The following is an 18210-nucleotide window of genomic DNA, read 5'->3' as shown; positions in this document are numbered from 1 at the left end:
TCATTAAGTTTAAAAAATGATTTCTAAAATTCGTCGTGAGTTGAACACTAGGTCGTAGAACCGAAATTGCTTTACCCAAGAACGGGGCGAAAAATTTTCTTATCATTATTTTAATATTATTGATCTAAATTATGCCAAAAATATTATATGAATATGGGGTAATATACCAAACTTCAAAAATATGTATATATGTTTGTAGTTTATTTTATATAATAATAAGGGTAAAAGACGCATTTTCAAAGAATGAAATTCAGTTTAACAAAAGCAACCAATTTTTGGCGAAACATATGAAAAGATGACGGAAATTTTGGAATGACGGACAAATCAACATTAACAGATTAAACAAATCCCGCAAGTTACAACTTTTTAGCTAAAGAGGTTTTAACTCCCTTTCTATTCTAATTGCCCTCGTGAATTTAATTTAGTCTGATTTCATTGCAAGTGAGGGCATAGCATGATCTCAAGTGTGGGGAGGGGTTATAAATTCTCTCGGGTTTATACATGATGTGTGCGAGGGGTACTAGGAAATAGTATTATTTTTACAACGAAATACTATTAAATACGATACAATTTTACACAAGATATTTATTTATTTATAGAATGGATATACCTAAACCTTGCTACAACACTTATAGGCAGTGTACCTAATCGTACAGTAGTGTAATTTTTAGTAAGTTCGGTTCGTCCACAGGGAAAATTAAACAAGCTTAACGCTATATTAGTTTTAAATTATAAAAATACAAATATATATATAAGTAATATTATTATTATAAAAGGGGGTTTTTACCGTTTAATGACCGGTTTGTCGATTTTAAAACTTTAGTTGCAATTAAAACCTAATGTAAAATATATAAATATAACTTAATTTTAAGCGTAAAATAAATAACGATAATGAAATTGTGATAAATAAAAGTGCGATAAAATAAAATTGCGATAATTAAAGAGTACGATAATTAAAAGTGCAATTAAATACAATGACAATAAATAAAAGTGCGATAATTAAAAGTGCAATTAAATATGAAATAAAAGAATTATGCTTATTTAAACTTCCGTAATCATGATGTTCGACGTGTTGATTTTTAGTTTATTCCCATGGGTTAATTGTCCTTTGTCCTGGATTATTTAATATGTCCGTCTGGTTTTTGTCCATAACAGTCCATCAGTCATAAATATAAAGTGCGAGTGTCCTCGTCAAATTATCCTTATATCCGAAGTCAAATATTCCAACTAATTGGGGACTTAAACTATAACAAGGTCATAATACTTTATTTAATAATTACACCAGGATATCGACTACGTGTAACCCAAGGTTTTAATACTTTGTTAACAATTACGACAAGTGTCCTTGTACATAATTTCACCCCTGTTTTAATAAATCTATTAACTATTAATCCATTCCCATGTCCGGTTAAATGAACGATTATTCGTACATATCGTGTTCGATCGAGTGTATATGGTTATTTATAGGTACGTCCAATTGTAAATCTTTATATTAAATTAACAAACTATCATTTAGTTAAACAAATATAAAGCCCATTAATAGCCCATAGTCTAATTTCCACAAGTGTCATTCTTTTGTCCAAACCCCAATTATGGTACAAAGCCTAATTACCCAATCTTAATAATTTAGCCCAACATCATGATTACTTCGTCTTAAATAAGCATAATAATAATTTAGCTACGAGACATTAAATTAAAAATAACATTAACCATAACTTACAGTGATTAAAAATAGCGTAGCGTTACACGGACAGAATTTCGACTTACACCCTTACAACATTCGCTAACATACCCTTATTATTAGAATTTAAAATTAAAATTAAAATTATAATATAAATATATATATATATATATTTACGTTTGTAGATAGAGAGATGGATATATCCTTTATTTCGTTCGACAAACTGCCTTTTTATAGCAATGTGGCCTGGATTTCAACGCCATGCGATCGCATGGCTTTTGTAGCGACCCGTCAAAATCGTCATTGACGGCGCCGTCTACTTAGGTCCCGTTACGTGGTCATAAGTCTTTAAAACAACGTTTGACCAAAAGATGCGTCGCATTCATTTCAAATGTAAAGATTGTTCAAAGTTTACGAGAATAGTTCCACCACAAGTTACGTTACAAAGTTATAAGTACAAATGAAACTTATGCGACACAATTTAAAAGTAGCCAAAAGACGCTCCATGTATGCATATATATACTCGACATCCAATGCAAGTATCAAAATAATGAGCGGAAGCATGTATCATGTATCGTTCAAGGACCTGAGAAAAACATAGAAATCTATCAACGAAAACGTTGGTGAAATCATAGGTTTAAGTAAGTAAGTACAAGTGAACCACAAGATTTGCAACAATGAGATAATAGTAATACATTCTAAAAGTTTGTTTCACGAGCACCCAATTATCAATGCTTAACATTCCTTCCATTGAACCCCATCACTTAGTGCTAGAACATACACTGTTTCTCGAAAATATATTTCATTCGTAAACGGTAGCGAACCGTTTGAATGAGGGTTTGTCAAACCCATATGGATCCATACAACATAAGTTCTCGCTTACACCCGGCAAGTGTAACTAATGATAATCGAATAGAGGATTTTGTTCTAAACTCGTATGTAGAATGTTTATTTTCCTGTACTTGTGTTCACTTAGTAAAGAAATGTTTATGTTTTCTCATCCCAAATGTAAGTTCAAAAAGAGTAAAAGTGGGACTATGATCTCACCTTGAGTGCACGAGTAGTAAAGTACTTCAACAAGTAAACGTGTGCAAAGAACAATGCTAGTCTTGACCTAAACAATAGGTTGTATCAATAACGGTAAACACGATAGGTCAAAGATGTTCAATTAGTCCTATGGCTCGTTAAGACTCGATCATAATAGCATGTGAATCAAATTGTCATGTTTCATGCAAGGTACAAGTATAAAAACATGTTAGAAAGGTTGCATAATCATTTGGTTAAGTTTGACAAAAAGTCAAACTTTGGTCGGTCAAAGTCAACGAAAGTCAACACGTTCGGGTCGGGTCCCGAACTATTTTTCTGAGGTTTTTATTCATATATAGGCATGTTAGAAAAATGTCTCATGTGAATCAGAGGTCTAGAACGGGCCAAACATTTTTCACATTTGGGACAAGGAGGTCAGAACCTGGCCCCCTTATATGTCGCGCCGCGACAGGAAAGGGCCGCGCCGCGGCAAAGGCCGGGTGCTGGTGCTTGGCCAGTCCCAAATGTTCAAGTCTCAATCCAAAACCTTTTTGTGCATAAAACACAAACCGCTAACACTTAGGACTCGCACCTTATATCATTGGAAGGCTCTTTTGACGTAGAATGCAACTAAACACAATTCATCAATCAAAAACCTCATTTGTAACAACCGAGTTTTCAAACCAAGTGATCATTCAATGCACACATTAATGCTTCAAACTCACCAATGCACATTTAATGATTTAGGCATTCAATGCATACATATGACATGCCATTTTGTAGGTAATTGAGCATACAATACAACTAACAACTTACTAACAACAAATCATGGCAATCAATGCATCAAATAATCATTTCAAGTTCATTAAACCCTAACTCAATTCCACCAAAAATCACTAAACAAGTTCTTAGAGTTTTCTCATGCAACCTATACATCAAAATGAAGCTAGTGATACTAGGAACACAATTAAAATATGAACTTTTAACATCTAACAACCAATGATCATCCAAAATTCAAGAACAACACACCAAAATTCAAGTTCATGCTAGTTACACTAAAACAACGAGATCGAGCATATAAATTACACACACGACATCACAATGAGCCATAGACACTAACTAACACCATTTCAAGTCAAAAACACGAATTTAGAGAAATCTAGAGTTTTAGAAATGTTACCCAAACGAGATGAAGTTGGTACCAAAATGAAGAGGATGAAGAGAGGATTACGAATATGTAATTTATTTTGTTGTAAGCCTCCTAGATCGGATTTAGATGATGATTGAATGAATTTGGTAATGGTGGGTGTGTTCTTGCTAGAGAGAAAGAGAGAGAGATGGAGATGATAATGAATGGGTGAAAGGGGTTTGACCCTTTGACCTAGTCAAGGGTTTGATCCCTTGTCAAGTTTAGTCCCTCAACTTTCGTTCGGGTGCGTGAATTACCTAAACAAGATAATTTAAAACGTGTATCAACGGGAGATGTTATAAACATATAACGGACTTTATATTAGTATAACGGAAAAGTAAATGGAAAAAGGCGGGATGTTACATTACCTACTCCTTAAAAGAAATTTCGTCCCGAAATTTAAGTAGGCGTAGTAGTCGTTGTTTCTTCCTCGAAATCTTGCGTTTCTGAATTCACGAATAGATGAGGATACTTCCCTTGCATTTGATCTTGTCTTTCCCAAGTAAACTCGGGTCCCCTTTTGGCGTTCCAACGGACTTTAACAATCGGGATTCGGCTTTGTTTCAATGTCTTGACGGAGGTGTCCACAATTTCAACCGGTTCCTCCACAAAATGAAGTTTGTCATCAATAGTAAGTTCCTCGAGAGGGATGAAGATATCGGATTCGGCAAGACACTTTTTCAAGTTAGATACATGGAAGGTAGGATGAACGGAGTTCAATTGAGGCGGAAGATCTAAACGATAAGCAACGGTTCCAATACGCTCCAAGATTTCGAAAGGACCAATATACCATGGATTTAGCTTCCCGCGTTTCACAAAATGGATTACACCCTTCCAAGGTGCGACTTTTAACATGACGCGGTCACCGACTTGAAATTCAAGGTCGTTGCGTCTTTTGTCGGTATAGCACTTTTGACGACTCCGGGCCGTCCGAAGCCTATCTCGGATTTGAACGATCTTCTCGGTGGTTTCGTGAATGAGTTCGGGTCCGGTGATTTGTACGTCGCCTACTTCGGCCCAACAAAGAGGTGAACGACATTTTCGGCCATATAGCTCTTCAAAAGGTGCGACTTTAATACTCGCGTGATAACTATTGTTGTAAGAGAACTCGGCGAGAGGTAAGTGCTTGTCCCAAGATTTTCCGAAATCAACCACGCAAGCTCGTAACATGTCCTCTAAGGTTTGAATTGTACGTTCGCTTTGTCCATCGGTTTGAGGATGATATGCGGTGCTCATGTCTAAACGCGTTCCCAACGCTTCTTGCAATGTACGCCAAAATCTAGAAACGAAACGGCCATCTCGGTCGGAGATAATCGATAAAGGTATACCGTGTCGGGCTACGATCTCCTTAATGTAAAGTTGTGCAAGTTTCTCCATTTTGTCTGTTTCTTTCATGGCAAGGAAGTGTGCGGATTTGGTGAGACGGTCAACAATAACCCAAATGGTATCATAACCGCCCGTCGTTTTTGGTAGTTTGGTGATAAAATCCATCGTTATTCTTTCCCACTTCCATTGCGGGATCTCGGGTTGTTGAAGTAGTCCGGACGGTCTTTGGTGTTCGGCTTTGACTTTGGAACATGTCAAACACTTGGAAACATAAGTAGCTACGTCCCTTTTGATGTTCGGCCACCAATATAGTTGTTTAAGGTCGTGGAACATCTTATTGGCACCGGGGTGAATCGAGTATCGTGACTTATGGGCTTCATCTAAAATAAGGCTTCGTAGGTCCCCATAACTAGGCACCCAAATCCTTCCAGCGTAATATCGGAGTCCGGTCTCCCTAATTTCGAATCGAGAGACGAGAATGTTCAAGAGCTCGTGTGAAAGGTTTTTATCCTTGAGGGCCTCATCTTGGGCTACACGAATTTGGCTATTAAGGTTGGTGTGAATGGTGATGTTTAAAGCTCGGACACGAAGAGGCACCGCCCTTTCTTTTCGACTTAAGGCATCGGCTACTACGTTTGCCTTCCCGGGATGGTAACGAAGCTCACAATCGTAATCGTTCAAAGTTTCAATCCACCGTCGTTGTCTCATGTTTAGTTGCTTTTGATCGAAGATGTGTTGAAGGCTTTTGTGATCGGTGAAGATAGTACTCTTGGTTCCATAAAGATAGTGTCTCCACATTTTAAGTGCAAAGACAACGGCTCCGAGTTCGAGATCATGTGTCGTATAGTTTCGTTCATGAATTTTGAGTTGTCGAGAAGCATAAGCAATGACTTTCGTTCGTTGCATCAATACACACCCAAAACCATGTTTCGAGGCATCGCAATATACAACAAAGTCATCATTGCCTTCGGGAAGTGACAAGATAGGAGCGGTGGTTAGCTTCGTTTTCAAGATTTGGAATGCGGATTCATGTTCGGTCGCCCAAATGAATTTCTTTCCCTTGTGAGTTAATGTGGTTAGAGGACGTGCAACCAAAGAGAAGTTTTCAATGAATCTACGATAGTACCCGGAGAGACCCAAGAATTGACGAATGTGAGTAGGAGTCTCCCATTTACTAATGGCTTCGATCTTCGTGGGATCGACTTTAATACCTTGATCACTTACAACATGACCAAAAAATTGAACTTCCTTCAACCAAAATTCACACTTGGAGAATTTGGCATAAAGTCGTTCTTGTCTCAAGAGTTCAAGCACAAGTCGGAGATGTTGTTCGTGCTCTTCTTCATTTTTAGAATAGATCAATATATCATCGATGAACACGATAACGAATTTATCGAGATACGGTTTGCACACGCGGTTCATAAGATCCATGAACACCGCCGGTGCGTTGGTGAGACCAAATGGCATGAAAAGGAATTCATAACTACCATAACGAGTTCGGAAAGCGGTTTTGGAGACATCTTCCCCCTTAACCCTCAATTGATGATAACCCGAGCGGAGATCGATTTTCGAATATACACAAGACCCTTGTAGTTGATCAAAGAGGTCATCGATGCAAGGAAGAGGATATCAGTTCTTAACCGTCAATTTATTTAGTTCACGATAATCAATGCACATTCGTAGGGATCTGTCTTTCTGTTTAACAAACAAAATCGGAGCGCCCCAAGGTGAATGGCTAGGTTGGATAAAACCACGGTCAAGTAGTTCTTGGATTTGACTTTGCAATTCTTGCATTTCGGATGGAGCAAGTCTATACGGTGCACGTGCTACGGGTGCGGCTCCCGGAATAAGATCGATTTGGAATTCAACCAGTCGATGAGGTGGAAGACCCGACAATTCGTCGGGAAATACATCGGAAAAGTCATTAACAATTGGCACATCATCGATATGCTTCTCATCGGATTCGACTTTCTTAACGTGGGCAAGGATCGCAAAACAACCCTTACGGAGTAGTTTTCTAACTTTAAGGCACGAAACGAGGTTGAGTCTGGTGCAACTCTTATCGCCATAAACAATCAAAGGTTCACCATTTTCGATAGGAATTCGGATTACGTTAAGATCACAAAGGATGTGAGATTTCATTTCGACTAACCAATTCATACCGATTATTACATCAAAGCTTCCTAGTTCCATGGGTATCAAGTCAATTTCAAATTCCTTACCCAAAATCTTTAACGTACACCCCCGGTAATATGTGTCGGCACTTAATAGTTTCCCGTTAGCCACTTCAATGGTATAAGTGGTATCTAATGGAAGAGGTGGAGTGCTAAAAGAATGAGTCAAAGTCTTGGATACAAAGCATTTATCGGCACCCGAATCGAATAAGCAAGAGACATAAGAATTGTTGAGAAGAAACGTACCCGTGACTAGTTCAGTGTCATCCTGGGCTTCCTCGGTGTTGATGTTGAAAGCTCGGCCGCGCGTATTGGGGTTATCTTTCCTCTTCGGGCATGCATTTCTATAATGGCCCGTTTGGCCACATTCGTAACAAGTGCCCGTCTTTGGTGCATTGGGCCACTTTCGAGCGACGGGAGTGGCACTTTTACAATCGTTGGCCTTATGACCAATTCCTTGGCACCGATGGCAAATTAGCTTACTACATTCGCCAAAGTGATGTTTGTTGCATTTGTTGCAAAGAGGTAGGTTCCCGGCATAACCTTTCTTGCCGTCGGAGGTGTAAGGCTTCTTAGCAAAGTTGTTGTTGCTTGATTGGGAGGGTTCCCACTTTCTTTTGTTGCCGCCCGATTTATCCTCGGCCTTAGGTGCCGGAACTACGATTTCGTCAACCATTTCTATCAATTTGTGGGCCATGTTCAAAGCTTCTTGATGATTAGTGGATTTGGATGACATTACTCCGTGTTTGATACTCTTTGGAAGACCATCCATGTAAAGTTCAACCCTTAAAGCTTCGGGGTTCACAAGATTTGGGCACATCAAGGCTAGTTCGGAAAATCGTTGATTATAAGCCTTGAGATCATTTCCGATCGCCTTTAAAGTTCTTAGCTCTTGTTCGAACCTTCGGGTTTCTTCACGAGGGAAATATTCGACAATCATCTTTTCCCTCAAGTCGGCCCAAGAGAGGGCGTGAGCTTCATCGGTACCCACCGATTGTACATAAGTATTCCACCATGTAAGAGCGACACCGGCGAAGGTTTGGGTGGAGTATTTGACCTTGTCTTGGTCCCGACAACCGCTTATGCTAAAGACGGCTTCCGTTTGCTCAAACCATCGGGTGAGCACGACCGGTCCCCCGGTTCCATCAAAAGTGTGAGGTTTGCACCCCATGAAAGCTTTATAGGAGCATCCCTCGTTTGAGTTTTCGGCTCCATTGTTGTTGTTGTTGTTGTTGTTGTTGTGGTTGTTATTATTATTGTTGTTGGATGAGTGACCGGCCATGGCCGCATCTACGGCGGTGGCTATCATCCGTTCGAGAGCTTGTTCGGGAGTTTCATTGCGGCGTACACGACGAAGAGCCATTGTTCCTTCAAGACACAAGAATATCGTTAGTTAGTATTCTCAATAATACCAACCGTGATATGGAATAAGGATAAAGAAAAAATTTCCTTAACCCGCCTTAAATTCTTTATGTCATAATGTTGGAACGTCCATGTGAACCACCGTAATATAATCTCGGAAATTATATTACCCTGATTCACATGTGCATTTAACACTACTTCATAAAGTCAAGGTGGCGTGTCAATCAAATTTAACAACGTGATATCAAGATCGAATAAGAGTTAGATATGATAGGAGAGTTCGAGTATAATGCACAAATAGTCAAGTAGTTCCTACTTCGGTCTATATGCCGGTTGTAGTCTAGATTCACTAATGTACCCTATGACTCGGGGTCGACACCAATGAACTCTAAATCCCTACAACCAACGCTCTGATACCATCTGTAGCGACCCGTCAAAATCGTCATTGACGGCGCCGTCTACTTAGGTCCCGTTACGTGGTCATAAGTCTTTAAAACAACGTTTGACCAAAAGATGCGTCGCATTCATTTCAAATGTAAAGATTGTTCAAAGTTTACGAGAATAGTTCCACCACAAGTTACGTTACAAAGTTATAAGTACAAATGAAACTTATGCGACACAATTTAAAAGTAGCCAAAAGACGCTCCATGTATGCATATATATACTCGACATCCAATACACGTATCAAAATAATGAGCGGAAGCATGTATCATGTATCGTTCAAGGACCTGAGAAAAACATAGAAATCTGTCAACGAAAACGTAGGTGAGATCATAGTCCCACTTTTACTCTTTTTGAACTTACATTTGGGATGAGAAAACATAAACATTTCTTTACTAAGTGAACACAAGTACAGGAAAATAAACATTCTACATACGAGTTTAGAACAAAATCCTCAATTCGATTATCATTAGTTACACTTGCCGGGTGTAAGCGAGAACTTATGTTGTATGGATCCATATGGGTTTGACAAACCCTCATTCAAACGGTTCGCTACCGTTTACGAATGAAATATATTTTCGAGAAACAGTGTATGTTCTAGCACTAAGTGATGGGGTTCAATGGAAGGAATGTTAAGCATTGATAATTGGGTGCTCGTGAAACAAACTTTTGGAATGTATTACTATTATCTCATTGTTGCAAATCTTGTGGTTCACTTGTACTTACTTACTTAAACCTATGATTTCACCAACGTTTTCGTTGACAGATTTCTATGTTTTTCTCAGGTCCTTGAACGATACATGATACATGCTTCCGCTCATTATTTTGATACTTGCATTGGATGTCGAGTATATATATGCATACATGGAGCGTCTTTTGGCTACTTTTAAATTGTGTCGCATAAGTTTCATTTGTACTTATAACTTTGTAACGTAACTTGTGGTGGAACTATTCTCGTAAACTTTGAACAATCTTTACATTTGAAATGAATGCGACGCATCTTTTGGTCAAACGTTGTTTTAAAGACTTATGACCACGTAACAGGACCTAAGTAGACGGCGCCGTCAATGACGATTTTGACGGGTCGCTACAACTTTTGTGCCTCCAGGCCATGCGATCGCATGGTGGTAGGTAACAGCTCACAATTCTTTGTTTTCTTGTTTGTCGACGTTTTAATAAATAAATATAATATATAAATAATTATAAGAATTATTTAAATATTATATTATATTTATGTGCATAGTTGACTTGTAATTTTTAGTCCGTTGCGTCGAGCGTTGAGAGTTGACTTTGGTCCCGGTTCCGGTTTTTCGAACGTCCTTGCGTACAATTTAATATCTTGTACTTTGTGTTTTGCGTCTTGTACTCTTGTAATTTTGAGACGTTTCTTATCAATAATTGGAACCACTTTGATTGTACTTTGTACTTTTGAGCTTTTTGGTCATTTGCATCTTCAATTCGTCGAATCTGTCTTTTGTCTTCACATTTTATTATTTAAACGAATATCACTTGTAAATAGAACAATTGCAACTAAAAGCTTGTCTTTCTTGAGGGATAATGCTATGAAATATATGTTCATTTTTAGCATTATCAAATATTCCCACACTTGAGCGTTGCTTGTCCTCAAGCAATATAGTCTTGAAATAAAAATACTAGAATCACTTCTTTATTCTTCACACTTTGTACATCAGTTATTTCTATACGGCGGTATAAACAATGGTAGTAACGATGTGGTTTACAGTCCTACATGACTATGAAAATTTAGATCCATTAAGGAAATTCGATCTTTATGAAAACATTTGATCTTTTGAAAATTAAATCTAGCTTTTACCCTAGATAAGTTTTTCGGAATAACCCTTCACCGGTGTTTGCAAAATATTTTTTTGGGTTTGGCGGGTTTCAGATTTGAAAATTTTAGCTCAAAACTTACGATTTTGTGTCACCCACTTGCTAACCTTGTATTGGGAAAGCAACACGTCCAGTATACTTGCTCCGTATATTACCTTTCGATAAACTACCGTCCGGTTATAAAGGAAAGCGTTGAACAAGCAACTGTTAAGGCAATGTCTCCTGACATGCTTTTAATTATGGTCTATAACGTGTCGGATGCAATTACTATCCTTGGTAGGAGCAATAGTAAAGCTCACCCTTATAATTTTTTGGTCTGGCATAGGGTCCTGTCTTTGACCATACTATGCAACCACCGTTCTTACGGTTGACACCCGATTTGGTTCAGGTGACCTAATAAATTCCAGGTGAATTCTTAGGATTTTACGTTCAATAGTATGAACGCATTGAAAATGGGTTTTCAGAAAACAAATCGGTTTGTAATTTTGATCAAAATATTTTCTCGTTCAAGCTCGAGTTTAGATATCATTGAATTCCATGAGTTTGTAATTCTCAATCTTTAAGGTCAATCTCAAGGATTGAGTAATATCAGTCTTAAAAGCTGATTTTTGATCTTTAAGGAGATTATCCTTTCTGGGGATCTGATTCATTAGTCTTATCCAGCTAATTTGCACGTCGTCCTCCCCATTTTACAAGACAGATCCTATCATGGTTAGGATAAGTCTGACCACTTGGCGACCCTATTTGATGCTGAGGTCCGTGGATTTTCTGCTGATTTTAGAGATGACTTTTCTAGATTTTTCGTCAACCTACAGCTGGTCTGGACGACAACTTCATGACCTAAATCAAGAAGCGCGTTTCTTTTTCGGAAGACTTTACTTCCTTTTAATGATGGAATTGATTCATCGTGTAGATCCATCTTTTCTTTCAAATATATTACAGTAAATCGGGTAAAACTGATTAGATTAGTTCAAAGCAAAAGTATCTTCAATTATTTGTTACAGAAATATATGATATATGTTCAAAATAACTTGGTAATTTTTCCCACACTTGACTTTTTATTTTCTTTTATTTGCCTTTTTATTGTCCTCTATTCCATTTTAAATGAATTCTAACATTTGGTTGTTTCTCAATTTATGTCCTTTCCGAGGTAACAATAATTTCGGTGTTAACACCTAGTTTTATCGTTCATAAATATGTATAAACATGATTTTGAGTTCATTTAATTGAAAATTTTTGAAATTTTTTTACTAGAATTGGGTAGTCAGTATATAAGACTAGGGCTGTTCTTTATTATCAGAGAGCACTAGATTCTAATACAACTACTGCGTTACTAGTATTTCTAATGGTGACCAAGTGTATAAGTCAAAAAATTTTAAAATTCCGAAAGAATTTAAACCATAAGGGCACGTGAATGTGGTTTTCTCTTGATCCTCGGGTGCTATTGGAATTTAAAAATATCCGGAAAAACCATCAAGAAAACAATAGTAATTGTTTTCGGCTAATCTTTCCAACATTTGATCAATGAAAGGTAAGGAAAAGTGATCTTTTCTGGTGGCGTCATTTAATTTTCTATAATCAATACAAACACGCCATCCTGTTACAGACCTAGTAGGAATAAGCTCATTTTTCTCATTTGTGATGACAGTCATGCCACCCTTCTTAGGTACGCATTGAACTAGACTTACCCATGGACTATCAGAGATTGGATATATTAAACCTGCATCCAGCAGTTTAATAATTTCTTTCTTAACAACATCTTGCATATTAGGATTTAGTCTTCTTTGGCGTTGCACATACGTTTTATGACCTTCTTCCATAAGGATTTTATGTGTGTAATACGAAGGACTTATTCCTTTAATATCATGAATCTTCCATGCAATAGCTGGTTTATGAGCTTTTAACACAGAAATGAGTTGAGATTTTTCATTTTCAGTAAGAGAAGACGATATTATTACAGGTAATTTAGTTTCACCATGTAAATAAGCATATTCCAAATGGTTTGAAAGTGGATTTAACTCTAATGTCGGTGGTTCTTCTATCGATGATTTATATCGATATCTGTCTTCTTCTTTTAGCATGTGAATTTCTTCTGTTGTTGGTTCATATCCATTAGCCATAAGTGTAGCTAACATTTCAGTTTCATCAATTGGTTCAGTTCCTTCTCCTAAAGAACATTCTCCTGTTCCTTGTAATTCTGGAAATTCTTCTAATAATTCTACATGTGAATCTATGGTTTGAATATAATAACTTGTATCATCTGCAGATTGCGGTTGTTGCATTGCTCTATCAACTGAAAAGGTAACAATCTCGTCCTCTATACTTAGGGTCAGTTTCTTACCGAACACGTCTATTATTGCTTTAGCCGTGTTTAAGAATGGTCTTCCTAATATGAGAGGAACTCGAGAATCTTCTTACATGTCCAGAATAACAAAATCTACTGGAAATACTAAAGTACCAACTTTAACTAGCATATTTTCCATTATCCCTCTAGGATATTTTACTGATTGATCGGCTAGTTGTATGCTTATTCGTGTTGGTTTCAATTCTCCAAGGTCTAGTTTAGCGTATAGTGAATACGGCATTAAATTTATACTAGCACCTAAGTCTGCCAATGCTTCTATTGAACTAAGACTTCCCAGAAAATATGGAATTGTGAAACTTCCTGGATCTGATAATTTTTCTAGTATCTTATTCAACAGCACTGCAGAACAATTAGCATTCATAGTAACAGCTGAGAGTTCTTCCATTTTCTTTCTATTTGTGATCAGATCTTTCAGAAATTTAGCATATCTAGGCATTCCTTAAATCACGTCAATGAAAGGAAGATTGACATTTATCTGTTTAAACATATCCAAGAATTTGGATTGCTCAGCTTCAAGTCTCTCTTTTCTCATTTTACTCGGGTAAGGAAGTGGTGGTTGGTATGGTTTAACATAAGGTTTAGCCTTAACTGTGTTATCTTCATTAACCTTTTCAACTACCGGTTCTTTTTCCTTATCTTGTTCAGACTGTGGTTCTTGTGGAGTAGGAATAGCTTCATCAGAAATTACAGGCATTTCAGGTGGTTTAAGTGTAATACCACTTCTTGTGGTAATGGCTTTTAGCTGTTTCATTCCGGGAGTTAGCATTTGTATCACTAGGTAAACTTCCCGGTTTTCTTTCACCTATTAACCTTACTAGGTTACTTACTTCTTGTTTCAGATTTTGAATAGAAGCTTGTTGATTTCTAAATGCTTGAGCATTTTGTTCATTCGTTTGTTTCTGAGATGTGAAAAATTGTGTTTGAGATTCAACTAGCTTTGACATCATATCTTCTAAATTTGGCTTTTTATCATCGGTTTGTGGTGGTTTGTTTTGAAAAACAGGTCTTTACTGGTTGTAAGTATTATTGGATACTTGTTGATTACTTGGACCTTGTTAGTTGTTGTATGGAACATTTCAGTTATAATTCTGGTTTTGATTGTAGTTTGGTCTTGGCGGTTGATAATTATTCTGATAATTATTTACAGGCCTTTGGTTTATGTATGAAACATTCTCTCTTTGTTCCATTGTTAGTTCAATACTGAGACAATCTTTTGTCAAATGTGGTCCTCCACACTGCTCACAACTAATTCTTATTGAGTGAATATCTTTAGTCATCTTTTCCATTCGTCTCTCGACAGCATCTATCTTTGCGGAAATGGAATCAAAGTCATGGCTAGAATCGGCTCTAGCTGCTTTAGATGATCTAATGATATCTTTTTCTTGGTGCCACTCATGTGAGTGGAAAGCAGTGTTATCAATAATTTTGTAAGCATCAGTTGCGGTTTTCTTCATAATGGAACCACCAGCTGCTATATCGATGTCTTTCCTTGTAGTGATGTCGCATCCTTGGTAGAATATTTGTACTATTTGATAGGTGTCTAAACCATGTTGCGGACATCCTCTTAATAACTTTTCAAATCTTGTCCAAGCCTCATATAGAGTTTTGTTTGGCTTCTGTGTGAACGTAAAAATTTCTCCTTGAAGTCTTACGGCTTTAGATGCCGGAAAGAATTGTTTAAGAAATTTTTCAACTAAGACGTCACATGTATCAATCGCTCCTTCAGGTAACGATTCTAACCAATCTTTGGCTTCTCCCTTTAAAGTCCAGGGAAATAACATGAGATATATCTGTTCATCCTCAACTTCTCGAATTTTAAATAAAGTACAGATCCTATTAAATGTACGAAGATGTTCATTTGGATCTCCCTTCGACGCACCACTAAATTGGCATTGATTAGTTACCATGTGTAGGATTTGTCCTTTGATTTCATAATCTGGCGCATTGATGTCTGGTTGAGTAATTGCGTGACTTTGGCCAGTGTGTTTAGCTCTCATTCGGTCTTCCATACTTAGAGGTTCCAGATTCTCCATGATTGAATTTGTTGAATCTGAATCACTATAGGATTCTGATTTAATGGTTGGTTCCTCAACAATCTCTATTTGAATGATTGGTGGTTCCGGAGGAAAGATTAGTGGTTCAGGATCTATGAATTGTCCCTGAATATTCTCCGGATTCTCAATTGTGAGGTCGGGTTCAAAAAATGGATTATCGAAAATTTGAATTGGAGTACTTGGTCGACTGGATGACGATTCTAAAGAAAAATCAACGGCGACAATATTTGCTAGATGTCTTGATCTGGTTACCGGTGGTGAACGTACAAAAGGTGGTGAACGTTTTGCTCGGTGCATTCACTGAATATCCTATTAGTTTTTAAAAAGAAAGAAAAATTATATAAGTTATCCAATTAATAGACTTTTCTGATTTTGCCCACGTTTCGAATAGCCAAAAGATGCAGCAGAGGGGCAGAATTCGTTTGGTCTCAATATAATTGAGTACTGTTTGGCTCCAATAACCCGGTCCACGTACAAATCCAACTATTACTACGAACCAGAAAATTTTGATGTATATCAATTTAACCACTTAAAATAATTTTTTCGTTTAAATTTAAAGAAATTTTAGATAAGAAATAGAAAAAAAATCTAAGTCCTAAAAACTAGAGCGGCGAGAAATAAAAAGAAAAAGATTGCGCGTCGAAAAACGTCGAAAAATAAATGGTCGAAAAATAAAAATAAGAATGTAGCGCGTCGAAACTTAAAAAGGAACTAAAAACTAAAAATTAAAAGTTGCGTCTAAAAAATATAAAGCTTAAAAGAAATTCTATATCCCAAATGGCAATAACTTAAAAAGGTACTAAAATATAAAAACGGCGTCGCAAAATTCTAAAGCACTTAAATCTTAGTATAAAGAAAAAGCACTTAAGGGATTTTACGGCAAAGCCTAAAAATCTAGAAGTAAAAATAACTATGGCAAAAACTATGACTTGAAACTAAAAACGAGCGAAAAATACAAATATTACGCTAAAACGAATAAAAAGGTACAAAATATAAAAATATACTTAAAGTTGTAAAAAGTACAATTTTTATAAAAATATTATTTTTATATTAATTATTTTATAAAAGTATTAAGTTTTATAAATTATTAAAACTAAATAAACTAAAAATACAAATTAATTAAAACTAAACTAAATTAAATAATAACTAAACCCTAATTAGGGTTTTTAATTAATAATAATAATAATAATAAAACCCTAAACTGATGGAACTAGGTTACCAGACCTGTCAACTCACCTCAAGCGATCGCATGGCTTGAGTAATTGGGCCAGACTCTGGGCTGCAACAGTGATCGGGCCGAGTGTTTTATAATTTTTTTTCTGTTTTAATTTTCTGTTTTAAATTAATACAAAATATTTAAATAAAATTTATATTTTTACAAACTAAAAATAAAAATAAAGAAACTTTATAAAACTTAAATATTTAACAAACTCTTAAAAATATATAAATTTTGTTTTTCTTTTTATATTTTTGCAATTTAAAACGTATTTTTACAAAAACGTATTTTTACAAAAGTAAACTAAATTTTTTTATATATATAGCGTTGCGCTTCCGGCGTTTAAGCAAGAATGTCCCCGGCAGCGGCGCCAAAAATACTTGATGTGTGCGAGGGGTACTAGGAAATAGTATTATTTTTACAACGAAATACTATTAAATACGATACAATTTTACACAAGATATTTATTTATTTATAGAATGGATATACCTAAATCTTGCTACAACACTTATAGGCAGTGTACCTAATCGTACAGTAGTGTAGTTTTTAGTAATTCCGGTTCGTCCACAGGGAAAATTAAACAAGCTTAACACTATATTAGTTTTAAATTATAAAAATACAAATATATATATATAAGTAATATTATTATTATAAAAGGGGGTTTTTACCGTTTAATGACCGGTTTGTCGATTTTAAAACTTTAGTTGCAATTAAAACCTAATGTAAAATATATAAATATAACTTAATTTTAAGCGTAAAGTAAATAACGATAATGAAATTGCGATAAATAAAAGTGCGATAAAATAAAATTGCGATAATTAAAGAGTACGATAATTAAAAGTGCAATTAAATACAATGACAATAAATAAAAGTGCGATAATTAAAAGTGCAATTAAATATTAAGTAAAAGAATTATGCTTATTTAAACTTCCGTAATCATGATGTTCGACGTGTTGATTTTTAGTTTATTCCCATGGGTTAATTGTCCTTTGTCCTGGATTATTTAATATGTCCGTCTGGTTTTTGTCCATAGCAATCCATCAGTCATAAATATAAAGTGCGAGTGTCCTCGTCAAATTATCCTTATATCCGAAGTTAAATATTCCAACTAATTGGGGACTTAAACTGTAACAAGGTCTTAATACTTTGTTTAATAATTACACCAGGATATCGACTACGTGTAACCTAAGGTTTTAATACTTTGTTAACAATTATGCCAAGTGTCCTTGTACATAATTTCACCCTTGTTTTAATAAATCTATTAACTATTAATCCATTCCCATGTCCGGTTAAATGAACGATTATTCGTACGTATAAATATCCCGCCCATCGTGTCCGATCAAGTGTATATGGTTATTTATAGGTACGTCCAATTGTAAATCTTTATATTAAATTAACAAACTATCATTTAGTTAAACAAATATAAAGCCCATTAATAGCCCATAGTCTAATTTCCACAAGTGTCGTTCTTTTGTCCAAACCCCAATTATGGTACAAAGCATAATTACCCAATCTTAATAATTTAGCC

Source organism: Rutidosis leptorrhynchoides, chromosome 8, assembly GCF_046630445.1.
Source record: "Rutidosis leptorrhynchoides isolate AG116_Rl617_1_P2 chromosome 8, CSIRO_AGI_Rlap_v1, whole genome shotgun sequence".
In the NCBI taxonomy this organism is placed as follows: domain Eukaryota; kingdom Viridiplantae; phylum Streptophyta; class Magnoliopsida; order Asterales; family Asteraceae; genus Rutidosis; species Rutidosis leptorrhynchoides.
Note: the sequence above shows the minus strand (reverse complement) of the source record.